The sequence below is a fragment of the Aethina tumida genome, chromosome 7 (assembly GCF_024364675.1).
Source record: "Aethina tumida isolate Nest 87 chromosome 7, icAetTumi1.1, whole genome shotgun sequence".
Classification (NCBI taxonomy): Eukaryota; Metazoa; Arthropoda; class Insecta; order Coleoptera; family Nitidulidae; genus Aethina; species Aethina tumida.
In genome coordinates, this window is record NC_065441.1 from 13,215,601 (window position 1) to 13,230,160 (window position 14,560).

A 14,560-nucleotide genomic window follows, 5' to 3' on the forward strand; every position below is an offset into this window, starting at 1 on the left:
CCGAGGACAAAACAAATATTCATTAACGAGTTTGGAAAATAAAATTATTATCATTTAAATTAGACGCTTATACCGAAATTCAGTACATCTCACAAATGCGTAACATTTAATTATTTTACATTTAAATGTTTTAACCGTTGTTTTTGTGAATGTGGTTCCCAACGCTGAATTAATTAAATTTTATTTGCGCCGAACTAGATGGGTAGTTTTTCCATTTACTGAAATTTTAGTGCTTAGTAAAAAATGGAGGTTTGATCATTTATTAAAATAATTTAAAAATAATCGAAAGAAACATTAATCACGAATAAGGGGGTGTAAGAAAAAGAATTGATAACATCGTATAATGCATCACATTTTGGTTTTGGTGGGCGGTAATATTCAGTTGCTAACATATTTTATGCAGAAGAGCCTGGAGTGACAAGTATTAGGGGGAAAATATGTTGAGCACGGAAATTTTAATATTAAAAAGTATTCAATATGTTCTTAGGGTGCTTTTTTAAAACTTTTTCGAAAAAATACTAATATAAAACATCTTTTTCATCACTTTTATTAAAAGTAGCAAAAATTATGCCCCTTATCTTCATTAGTAAATATTCAAATAGTACAGATATCATCCTCATTTGCATATTTAATATAACCGTAATCAACAACAATTTTCCTCAAATTAACCTTTCTTTTATCACAGTTTACTAAACATTGAATTTTAAACCAAGTGCAAATATTCCGTACTGATTACGTATTTCACAATGAAATTTTCATTTAATGGAAACCATGCAAATGCAATGTTGAATTAATAATGGCAAAACCACGAACTGAAAATGATTGAATATTAAATACCATCGAGTTGACTCCTCATATGCATGCTTTGACTGTAAATCGTCCTTAAGTAATTTATAAACGTTACATTTTAGTTTTGTTACATCGCTGAATAAATCTGTGAAAACTCTGAACTTGATCGAATTTATCTTTGTGTCGATGCAATTCGCATCTATTTGTATTCAGTTGATGTTGGTAAGTTGGTTTAAATAAGATTTATAAAATTTTGTATTAATAATTCTTAGAGCGAAATAACTTTTATCATCATGTTTGATTTATGTCTGGTGGGTGTAAATCTGTTGGAAATATTTTTGCTTTATTGGATTGCCAACACCATCACAACTGAAGTATGTGAAATAGATTAATGAAGTTAGAAGTTTATGTAGTTGTTTTTAGGGCGAATTAATCAAACAATATATTTTTGAGTGGACATGGTACGAACAACCTTTAAGAGTTAAAAAAATGACGAATGTCATTATGATGAGGTGCCAGAAACCTCTTGTTTTGAAAGTTGGAGACTTTTACACAATGTCCAACGCCACAGCAGCACAAGTAAGAAACACTTGTGAAGTGATATTTTGGTGCTTTATTTTATTTTAGTTGCTGCGATCAGCATATTCTTTGGTGATGTTTTTGACACAAACGATGAATTGATACTTGGCTACTTAATATAGTAATAGGAATTAGATTACTAGTCATAAATATTTAAATTGTTAGATTAAACACCTAAAAATAAGGAGCATATTCAATCACAAGAATCTATTATGTGTGGATTTATGTTGGTAGGGATGAGAGTAATCAAAAAAGATAAGGTCGCAAATAGTCGGATGTAATTAAATCCTTAATCATGTGACTCATCTTTTGTATGAGCCTCCCATCCTCCCAAAAACAACAATAAGACATACCAGATGCGAGAGCCACTCTCCCAACATACAGGCAATCATTGTAGGTTTTGTAATTGTAGCCATGACTACTGATTGTAGCTCTCCACTCCGGTGACAAGACAATGCTTCGTCGGATTATCCACGTATATAAACGATACTTATCATTGCGTACGTCCGAAACCGGCTGATGGATTATTCGCCGAATCGAATTTGATAAGTCCCGTTGTTGTGCGACGCAGTTATTAATGCGGGATTTCGGCGCACGTGCTCCGTCAACATTGAAAAAAGCAACGGTGCCCACCCCGACCCTCCTCACTGCTGCATCTGTCCGCGAGCAGATGCAGTTCGCATTTTCGGGGGAGCTGTGAATGGAATAATAAATATAAAAGGGGTCAATTAAACGCCCTTATCTACGTACATTGGCAGGCCACGTGTCCCGATCATTTAATGATACCGGCGTAACAACGGGACGCTGGACGTTTTTAGGGCACGCTGCTGTGCTGAGCGACAGATGAACTAAGTACGTTCAGTTTATTGAGCAGAACACGAAATTCTATTAAGGATTGTTTTGAGAACGTTAAATGGGTTGTGACTCAATGTAACAATTGTTATGTGTGGTTTTATGAAATGGTTCTCACGAAGATGAATCGTGTTTTCGGAGAAATCAAGTTGAAATTATCACGTTAGTTTAAAATACAAATAGCTTAGAATTCCACGTCAGATGGTACATTATTCAAAGGAATAAAGATGATTTATGCAACAAACACAATTTTATTTGAAACCAAACCGTGAAAAGTCACCCCTAAAAGAAACACCCTTTGACAATCATTTTCCACTTTAAAGCAATAAGGAATGCCCATGAAGCAAACCCTTTATCACCCCGTTCTGTTGATTATTTTCAAATAGATTGAGCTGTAGAGTTGAAATTAGATATTGCTCTTGGGAATGATGTTAAATCCCTTTAACAATTTGATAAGGGGATAAAAGTGATGGAAAAAGTATGTAGGCGTGTAATACGTGATTTATGTTTATTTGATTGCTGATAATAAATTGCTTATTAAACTATATTTGTTATAATAAAAACAAAACTAAAAGTAATTTGAGCCAAAACTTTTTTAATAATGATAAACTAGTTCCAACAACAATATTTGTAAATTTTTTATATTAATTGTTGATTTGTCGATTACTAATTTCTTTCTGATGCAGTTATTTCAACTTTACTAAACTAAAATACTTCTAAAAACAATTTAATTATGAGAAACAAGAATATTAACATACGTTAATTTGTAGCCCTTCTTTTTTTAGTATTGTAAATTGCTTAATAAAATATCACTACGAAACGCTGCATGAGATCATTATTAAAATTCAATTTAGATTTATATTTATAAACTTAGCATTTTAGCTGTTAATCAACAATTATTAATTTTATTTAATTGGAAGTTACCTTTGATTTGACTTCAACAACTTATTGAACTTTTCTTTAAAATTATTTAATTAAGAGACATCAGAATATTGAATTAAAACTCAATAAAAATTCAGTAGTAAAAGTATTGTGACTAAAGCTTTTGTCAATAAAGTTTGTTTAAAGAACACGTTTCTAGGTTTTGAATTTAAGTGGATACTTACATATAATTCCAACAAATCTTTTGGATAGTTACTTTTAATTCAACTTTGATGATTTTTAAAAACTACCTAATATTGATAAAAATAATTTGTAATGTTTCTTCACATTCTTATTCAATAATAGAACTTCCAAAATAAAGTTCATCCAATTTATACGTATTGGATATTTATAAAATTTGGATTACATTAGCAATGTGATGCTTATTAATTTGTTTTTAATGAAAGTTACTTTTGTTTTAACTTTAATGACTTTTAGAACTTCTTTTAAAACTATTTAATTAAGAGACTGAAAAAATATTGATATAATTAATTTGAAATAAGTTTTCATGTTATTGAAAAAAAAGTAATTATAAAAATAATTTGACAAGAACTTTTTCAAAATAAAGCTAAACATGATGTTTATAATTTTTTAATTTAAGTAGGTAATTACATATAATTTTTAAAATCTTTTAATTGGAAGATACTTTTTTTACATTATTTAATATTAATAATTTGCTGAATTCATTTTCAAAGCTACTTAATAAAATGACACCTAAACATTGATAAAATATAATTTGAAACATTATTTTAGATTCTTATTTACTATTCTTGAATAAAAATTTAACACTAAAAGTAGCCAGAGATTTAAAACTCTCAAAATAAAGTTCATTCTATTTAAACATATAGAAGATTTTGAATCTCAATAGCAATTTGACAATTATTAATTTCTTTTAACTGTAAATTATTTTTGTTTTAACTTTAATTATACGTCTATATAACTAACTTAACTTTTATTATACGTCTATATGTTTTAATTGAATAAAAAAAACAATTATTTAAATAATGAACTGTTTCAAAACATGGCTGTTTAATAATTTTTTAATTCTTTGATTCAAGTTGCTTCTATTTCAACTTTTATAATTTGCTGTTCATTTTTATAACTTCTAAATAAAGAGTCACCTAAATATTGTTAAAAAGTAATTTGTAAAGTTTATTTATGTTCTTATCCAATATTATTCAATAAAAATTTAGTATTAATATTAGTCTGAGATCAGAACTTTTAAAGTAAAGTTCATACAATTTAAACATTATTAATTGGTTAATAGTAAATATTATTTAACAAAAATTTCAATTATAAAAAGTAATTTCACAAATGTTAAACTTAAATTGTAGCATATGTACAGATTTTGTATTTAGGTAATAATTTGATATATTTTTTTTTAATTGAAAGTTAATTTTGTTTCAACTTTAATGTACTATTTAACTTCTTTTTAAAACTTAAATTTATAACACTGCCTTTCGTTATTATCTGAGACTATTTGCAAGAGGACGATTTCAATAGATAACTTGATATTTATTAACTTTTGTAATCATTTGTTTGGAGGTTACTTTTGTGACAACTCTAATATGTTATCTTGTTGAACCTTTTAAAACTAGTTAATTATTGTTGTGACAATGTAGATGTCAATTTGTAACATTTCTTTATTTATATAATCAATGAAAATCAGTATTAAGAAGTGTGGAACCAGCCCCTTCACAATAATGATTTAATCTAAAATTGATTACATCTCTTAGATTCTACTGTGTACTTAATTTGTCAATTATTAATAGATATCTTCCCGATGGAGGGAAGATTGCGTCCACTTGTTGAAAACCCTTTTTAATTGAAGACTTCAGTGAATGAACCGATAGTATCCAATATTTCATTGTGACTTTGCGCCAAATCGACCGTGCACACTCAGTTTCCGACGCGTTTTTTTTTTTTTGATAGTGTGCGACGGAACGCGTGCCGTTCGAATTGTAAAGTCGCCGTTCCCCTCCATCGTTCCGATTGTGCGAGTGCGGCAGACGGCGGCGGCGACGACGGCGGCGGGATTTAAAAGAGTTTTTCGGAGGGGAAAGTTGCGCTTAGGGCTTTGGCCCGGGAACTTGGGATAGGACGGGGTTCGGTCGGTCGGTTAGGTTCAAGAGCATTTCGCATCTCTCGCTCCCCCATTTCCTCTAGCCGGGCTACATCGATTTTTAGCTGATTTTCGAGTGTGCAGCGGCGTCGCCACCTTCACTAAAACTTCATCCGGTGCAATTTATTTGGAGTCGCGACACGAATTAAATTTTACTTGCGCTCCTCCGTTTAATTAGGGCTGCACCCATTAGTTAATCGCAAGATTTACTGTTTTATGGAGCACCAGTAATGAGTCTTAAAAAAGTGGTTCTTTTATGTAGATAGATATACCTATGTGAACGCGTTTGGCTTGAGTGTGTGACATGAGTGGTGAAGCCCATTATTGTGTTTTCAGATGCACTCCAACCCCGCCGTTATTGATTACCAAGGTCAATCACCATAAACGACGCTTTATTTGCCATCGTTGTGTATTCTTGGAGGCGACCAATCCTGGACTAGGCAGCTATCCGCAGACGGCCTGTTAATGGGATAATATTAAGGGTGGATGGGCAAACAGAGCACTTCAACCTTTCGTTATTCAAACAACACAAGCTCATAATATCCGAGCGAAACTGCGAGAATTACGCCTCGAACACGTTTAAATTATGAACGTATTATGGGTTCCGTCGAACATGTTGATTAGTTGGTGTTTGCTCAGTGGTGTAAAATATAATAATTAAGCCATAACGTTAGTTATTACAGAACAGTTCAATAACAATTATGGGAAACACTTTTAAAACAAGGTTTTTCTACCTCACATGCATAAAATGTCTCCATTGTTGTCCCGAAATTGCACAGTTTGAGTCGAAACGTGAAGGACATCAATTCAAGAAACCGCAAGGCTTTAAATCGCGAAGGAGTTGCCTGCAAAGTTTTTTCGTTGCCTAGTCGCCGAGACAAAGGTACAAAAAACTGGTGCGCCATTCCGATATCAACGAATTGAGGGGGTAGGTCGTTCCCATCGTTTAGGATCGTTCCCAACGCGTCGGTAGCCAATTAGTAGGCACTGATCGATATAAATTGCATTTTTCCTTTGTAACTGAGCGAGTGCGGGGAACAAAGGGCCGCGAGCATGAACGTAAAACCTAAAACTCACCCCACAAATCAGACGCTCCCCCCGTCTGGTTACTTGGCAAAGCCAATGCGGACTGCCGCACCCTGGGACAGAGGAACGACAATTGATAAAACATAATTGCTTCTTAAAATTACAAAAACCCAATAAAATGGTGACTATTTACTTATTTCAATTTAACTTGAGTTTCGTTGTGTATTGTTTCAAGAGAATGGTATATGAATGTCTTCAGATTGAAGTTGACAGGTATTCCAATGTTTTGAAAATAGTTATTTCTATGGGCATGGGTCTAGGTTTAGAAATCCGGGACATGTTACTAGACAACAAAGATCAGTTCAGAATTATCAAGGCACCGAATGACTATTTTAACGGCTTCATGACACCGCTGGTACTTTAGTGTCTATATGAACCATCAGACAATTATTATTAATATCTACTTCTAAGGTGAGTTTCCTATTCTGTCCAACATTAACAACTTCTAAGGTGAGTTTCCTATTCTGTCCAACATTAACATGAAATATAGGCTTGGACTACAAAACATGTTAATTGAAAAGACAAATGGTGTTCATACTATTCATGGGTGACTTTGTTTATTTATAAATAGACATCGAAGAGTATGTTTTAACTAATTGGAGGTAGTGGTGTTATTGTTTGAAACAGCTGATCTACAGATGATTCGATTCAATATTCGTGAAATCATTAGAAACTATAGTATATTCACATAAAGTAAGGAGTCATGTGCTGTTCACACACAGTACAGGTGATTGACAACAGGACCGTATTATCAACTAAATATATCTAAATAATATTTTTAGACAACTATAAAAAAAAATATTTTTTAAAACAATGATTACGTATAAAAATTTACATTTTAATTGATATTATGTACCGTAACTAAACAAATAATAATTGTAATAAATTAATTAAATAAATATGTAACCGGAATGGCACTTTAAATAGGAATTAATACTAGCTAGTTCTTCCGAATTGAGCAACAAGAAGCATGTTATCCATCAGTTATTTATGATCAGGTGCTTAACATGCAATTAAATTTGTTTATGTTACTCTGTACCTAGTTTGAATGGAGTATATAGTTTTTATTCCCCGATTACAATGTTCGATCACAGTCGTCGAAGGTCGTAAATTGCACGAAATCCTCCATTTAAGATTACCAATATTTTTTCCAGGTTTCAATACCATCAATCATGAGTGGGACATGTTACAAAGACATCTACCTCATTTAGAAATTCTTCAACCACTTCGGGAACTTCTAAAATTATAATAAATTTTAATTACTTAGTAGTATTTTTGTACACATAATTTTTCTTCCACTTTGTAAATATTATAGCCATACATCATAATCAAAATGCATTACAGATGATTTACACCATGAACATCCACCGAGTGCGTAGATTAACAAAAACACCGAACCGAGACACGCGCCACAGGGTGGTGTGCCAGGGGGAGAGTCCTCTCTTGCACATCTGCCATCCCCGCGCATATGACACGGGAGTTTTTGTTCGACGGCGTACGGACGTTCACATGTTCCCATCCCACCGGTCTTTCCATTTCCATTCATCGCTGGAACATTTATTGCCATCAATTTTCTGTTTTATTTCTACACTGGCCGACACCGAACTGGGTCACACATGTTGATGGGCCGTGGTTATGTTGGTGCGGAGAGCCACTTGTACTCGTCCCTCTAAATTGATAATTTTTCATTATCTCATGTTTACTCACTGGAGATTATCAAGCGGTTATTTTACATGATGGGGGAGAAATTCAGCCGTCTCATGCACTAATTAAACCTTTTGAGCAACCCCAAATTGTCTTGTTATTCACAAGTCGACCTTGCAAACATCCAAGCCACATCATGTTCTAAAATTTATAGCGCCTACATAAAAAATGTGAAAGTGAAAGTCGATTAAAAGTTCTTTTGCATTTATCAACAATCAATTAATTTCTGATTAATCCATCAATCCCGAACCAAAACGGCTGAACGTTTTTAATTAAGCTTCCCTGAGCCAAAATTTACATTTTCCTCGTTTTTTCTATATTAATGCGGTAATTAAGTCGCTGTTTGCCGAAAGCTTTTGCGTTTTCCGTCGCTCTCGACTTTTTAATTCTTTTTTTTTTTTCCTTCTTCATCCCGTCTTGACGGCGAACCGTCTTCGGGGAATCGAAACTTTTATTATTGCTTTTTTACACACCTATTGTTACGAAAATATCGTTTATCCGTCGACAGAAAAAATCAATTAGGCCGTAAAAAGCTTCAATAAAGCGAAACTGATTTTTCCATTAAGTGTTATTAAAAATATTAATAAAACTTCTACACAGCCTATACAAATTTGATTTGGTACGTTTGAGGGTGAATTTATTACCGAAGTTGGAACGCACCTTTAAAAAACGTGGCGTTGGTATAAAAGGATATTCGGAGCTTTTTTGTGCTTTATTTAGTTTTTTATATGCTAGGTAATATCGGACACTCAATATTTAGATCAAACACAGGAATTAATAATTCATACGGCAGTAGACGTGGTTTTTGAAGCGGAGGCGGATTGTTCCAGTACACATGATATACATATCTGAATAATTCAGTAAATTCATATATTTTCGCTTATTATTTTCTATCGCAAAATGGAATTTTATTCATCGGAAAATAAATACCGCTATGTTTATAAAACACTGTTTGGGTCATGAGATTAAAGAAATATATTTATGTTTTGGCTCCACTTTTTTATGATACAGTTTAGGTGAAATGTGGAATTAATTTGTTAAATCTTTTGTAATAAAAATTAATATGTGTACAATGAATTATTTAATTTAAATTGATTTAAATTAAAAAAGAAATAATATATTTAATTTAAAATGAAAAACAATAAAATATTCAGGTCAAATTAATTTAAATTAAAAAATATGTATAATTTTATATAATTTAAAATAAAAAAAAAACAATAAAATATTCAAATTAAATTGATTTAAATTAAAAAAGTATTTTTATTTACTTTTTAATTAAAAAATGATAATAAAATATTTAATTTAGTGACTTAAGATAAAAAACAATTAATTACATTTAATTTAAAATCAAAAAACAATAAAATATTCAATTTGAATTGATTTAAATTAAAAAGTAATATTAATTAATATAAAATTAAAAAAAAACAATAAAATACTAAAATAATTTAAATTGATTTAAATTAAAATAATAATTTTATTTAATTTATATTAATAAAAATAATAATATTTAAGTTAAAATCAAAAACAGGTCAAATTGATTTATATTAAAAAAATATGTATAATTTTATATAATTTAAAATTAAAAAAAAAACAATAAAATATTCAATTTAAATTGATTTAAATTAAACAATAATATTATTTAATATAAAATTAAAAAAGTACAATAAAATACTAAAATAAATTAAATTGATTTAAATTAAAATAGTATTTTTATACAATTTCTATTAAAAAAAAGAATAATATATTTAATTTAAAGTCAAAAACAAAATATTCAGGTCAAATTGATTTAAATTAAAAAATATGTATAATTTTATATAATTTAAAATTAAAAGAACAATAAAATATTCAATTTAAATTGATTTAAATTAAAAAAGTATTTTTATTTAATTTTTAATTAAAAAATGATAATAAAATGTTTAATTTATTGACTTAAAATAATAAACAATTAATTATATTTAATTTAAAATCAAAAAACAATAACATATTCAATTTAAATCGATTTAAATTAAATAATATTATTATTCAATATAATATTTAAAAAAGTACAATAAAATACTAAAATAAATTAAATTGATTTTAATTAAAATAGTAATTTTATTTAATTTGTATTAAAAAAAGAATAATATATTTAATTTAAAATCAAAAACAATAAAATATTCAGGTCAAATTGTTTTAAATTAAAAAATATGTATAATTTTATATAATTTAAAATTAAAAGAACAATAAAATATTCAATTTAAATTGATTTAAATTAAAAAAGTATTTTTATTTAATTTTTATTTAAAAAATTATAATAAAATGTTTAATTTAGTAACTTAAAATAATAAACAATTAATTATATTTAATTTAAAATCAAAAAACAATAACATATTCAATTTAAATCGATTTAAATTAAATAATATTATTATTCAATATAATATTTAAAAAAGTACAATAAAATACTAAAATAAATTAAATTGATTTTTATTAAAATAGTAATTTTATTTAATTTGTATTAAAAAAAGAATAATATATTTAATTTAAAATCAAAAACAATAAAATATTCAGGTCAAATTGTTTTAAATTAAAAAATATGTATAATTTTATATAATTTAAAATTAAAAGAACAATAAAATATTCAATTTAAATTGATTTAAATTAAAAAAGTATTTTTATTTAATTTTTATTTAAAAAATTATAATAAAATGTTTAATTTAGTAACTTAAAATAATCAACAATTAATTACGTTCAATTTAAAATCAAAAAACAATAAAATATTAAATTTAAATTAATTAAATTAAATAATAATATTATTTAAATTAAAATAAAAAAAAAAAACAATAAATTAAAATAGTTATTTTATTTAATTTATAATTAAAAATATGATAATAAAATTTTTAATGTAAAATCAAGAAACAATAAAATATTCAGATCAAATTGACTAAAATTAATTAAAAAAGTATATTTATTTAATTTATAATTACAAAATGATAATAATTTTATTTATTTAAAAAAAGAATTTAAAATTAAAAAAAGAAACTAAACGTAGCCTAATTTAATATTAACCTAATCTAGCTTAATAGGTTATGTTAAAGCTTAACTTGGTCTAATCTTACCCACCCTAACCTAACCCAAAGTAACATACTATATTCCAAAAGCATGTATAAAAAAGAAAGGACATAAATAAATCGTTTCAACCAAGCTGTTGAACCTACATCAAATTAATTCAATTTAAACTCCCTTAATCCAAATTAACATGATTGATAAAATTACTACTAAACATATTAGTGTCAGAAAGGACGTAAAGTCGAAGATTCGAGCCAATTGCGGAGATTGAAAAGCACCGATGCCGCAAAATAACAGCAATCGTTCCACGAGACGAATAAATCCCCAGCTAAACCGTCAGCATTCCGTGACTTAGCGGCCCGTTGCGGGCGTGACGAGAAATAAATAAATTCCTGATATTTTCGATGATCCACCTCCCCGGTTTTATTATTTCCGTTCCGCCAAAACGGCAGGATGAAAAATAAATGCGAAGACCGGGATGAACGGCCCCCCTCTTTGTCCGTTGATCTCTGGTCTAAGCGTCGTGGAAATCAATGAGACGACAGTGGCTGCTCGTTGGATAATGCAATTCGTACGTGTTGGATCCGGCATTGTCGACGGGGACGGTCGCCTCCTGTTTGTTTTCTCTATTTTGACACTTTAATTCTATCAGCTTCCAGTCATCGTGCTTGTTAAAATAGATACGGCTTCCTTTATGGTTGGACGTGTTTTCATTTCTGCGGATTCGGTGTATTTGTTTATTTACTTTGCTGCGGGAAAATGTGTATTTTCAAACTTGCCTGCGAGACTAATGTTGTGCAACAACCGGAATTTCCACAAATATAATCAAATTTAAGCTTGCGCATGTTTCTATTTAACTTGCCGGATTTGGTTTTGAACACTATCAACTTTGGACCTCTAAAAATGCCAAACCGTGGGTGTGTCTTACTTGAACATTTACAACTAAAACTTGGAAATAATAAACTTAAAACTTTGGTATGTCGTGTGTACTAAAATCATGATCTCTAACTTTGAAAACGTTCAACGAGTGGAACTTTGTTAAAAAGTTTGAGACATATGTGTATTAAAACTTTGGCTTTAGAGCTTTATATTAAAAATTTGAAAGATTAAATTTTGTTGTGCCTTTTGAAAACATTGAGGAAGCAGTTTCTCTTCAACATTATATATATATATATATATATATATATATAATATTCATAGCATGAAACCCTTAACTCACGAATAAATGAAACCACATAATAAAATAACTTTCCTAGAAATATAAAATTCTGTATAATATAAATAAAAATCGAAAGCACCCTTCAACCGTCTAGTTACTTTTATCATCTTAATTTATGTAATTTGATGACATTTTTTATTATTTTACAATATTATATATAATTACCAATTTTTGACAAATTGAAAAATATTATTTTGCACATTTTAAAGAAATAATGTATTATTTAAAATTATTATTATAATTAAAAGCAAACCTTTTTTCTATTATAAAAAATCAATAAAAGCAGTTTTGTGAAATTAAGCAGAAAAGGATATAAAAGTTATTGAAAGAGAATTGAAACATTTTTGATAAAAATGGTGATGATAAACTAGATACAGCTCATGCACCTTCTCCTGTAGATGCAATTCTTCACACTACTTCTGAGATATAATATTATATATAAACTCAAAGAAAATATTACTAAATGAAACTAAATGAAAGAAAAAACAAAATGAATTAGTGTAAATATGTGTGTTATCAATTGTTTGAGAGACAAGATCTACACCAAGGTCTTGAACTGACAATAATACAGGCCATTTTCTTGCTTCTCCTCCATCGGATCATAACTGACCATATTTGTAGTAATTTGATAAACATATTTCTAATGAATGAAGTGTCCTGTACGCATATCTTCAAATAGACAGGCCATAAATTAGGTGATTCCTCAGTGTGGCCTGAATGATTCTGATTTAAACATACGGTCGAGCTGTTTTTATATAGATGTAGGTACAATCTTCTGATAATGTTCTTCGTCTTAGGTCTTACTTACTCTAGTTTAGAATCCAATGTCGTCAAACCTTACTTCTAAACTTTTGGGAGATTACTGCCTGGTACTTATTTTTCTTAATTTCCGTCACCACTTGATGCTCCACTTGATGTACCAATCCAAATTTTGTAATTAGACTTCAGCACTTTGAGTAGTATGGACATTTCTCCAGGTAATGCCAAACAAAATTTTACCTTGAACGCTCGTCTGACAGTGCCAAATACTTAATTTTGATTCTTTGATCTTGACTCTAAAAGATCTGTCCTGGGGGAATCTGTAAATCCCATTATAGAAATTCCTATCAATAGTTTTGCATTTTGGTTATGAAGGGTACTATGTCAAAGTCTTGCCAAAAGTTCTAGCAACATCTATAGAAATCGCTCCCTGTTGCTGAGTTCATCTGAATTGTCAAACTTAAATCCAAGGACCACATCAATATGTAGCCTAAATTTTTTCAACATTTCATAGATTGAAGAGAGAAGAAGGCTGAGAAGGTAATTTTGTAGAAGCATTATATTTTTGCCAATTTTGAGGAACATTCTCATCATTTCTTTCTTCCGAAGTTAGTAAATTTTTGAAATGAATTAACAATATTGGAAAGATATTTCCAAGACATTTTTTCATTACAAAATTATCGATAATGTTGCGAACCTCAGATGGAGACGTACGGTACTAAATTAACAACTTAAGAGAGTATTTGATGTGGAAAGCGTCAGTTGAATGAAAAAATAGTTTTCAGATGAATTTTGGATTATATAAAATTTCTTGATTAATTTAGAAATAATTATTGGTTGATAATTTTCAAAATATAAATATCATGATAATTATCAGTTAAACCCATTTCTTAGAGATGATGACAATCTAATACTAAAACTAACTAAAATGAGATTGTTAGACACTAAAATTGATAAAATAAATGTGTGATTATTTTTTGGTACTCTTGAGAGAAAATTAAAAAAAATTAACATAAATATCTAAAACTTTAAAAGGATGTATTTTAGAAAACTGTGCATATAAAACTGAGAAGCTTAAAACCTTTTAAATTTCCCATTAATTTCGAAATATGTTTTAAGAGTTATGCACATTTATGAATACAGTAATTTATTCAACTTGTCGTTGAAAATTTCATTACTTTAAACCATAAATTGCGAACAATTCCTTTGATTACAGTCAGTAATTTTCAGCACTAAAACTTGAGATCTAACGAACACCGCTTGTCCGACCCAGTTTTTAGTTCGACATTTAACTTCGAGAAAATTTAGTTATATCAACAAGAAAAACCGCTCTGTTTACTTATTAAGTATCGAGATCTTCTTAAAATGTGATATTTATGAAAACATTTCCAGTCTGCGTCGTCCCTTTCGTTGGCAGTAAAAAAGTCTCGATGCGAAACCTCCAAACTATAGTTTACACGGGTCCGCACGCAAGCCCCTAAAAA

At 29.1% G+C, this 14,560-nt stretch overlaps 1 long non-coding RNA gene across 1 annotated transcript; it reads left to right on the forward strand.

Moving 5' to 3' along the window:
- Nucleotides 1-814: 814 nt before the first annotated feature.
- LOC126266225 (uncharacterized) lies at nucleotides 815-2,458 on the forward strand. Its single transcript, XR_007548679.1, has 3 exons — nucleotides 815-1,163; nucleotides 1,213-1,368; nucleotides 1,417-2,458. It is a non-coding gene; the product is annotated as an uncharacterized LOC126266225 (long non-coding RNA).
- Nucleotides 2,459-14,560: the final 12,102 nt, after the last annotated feature.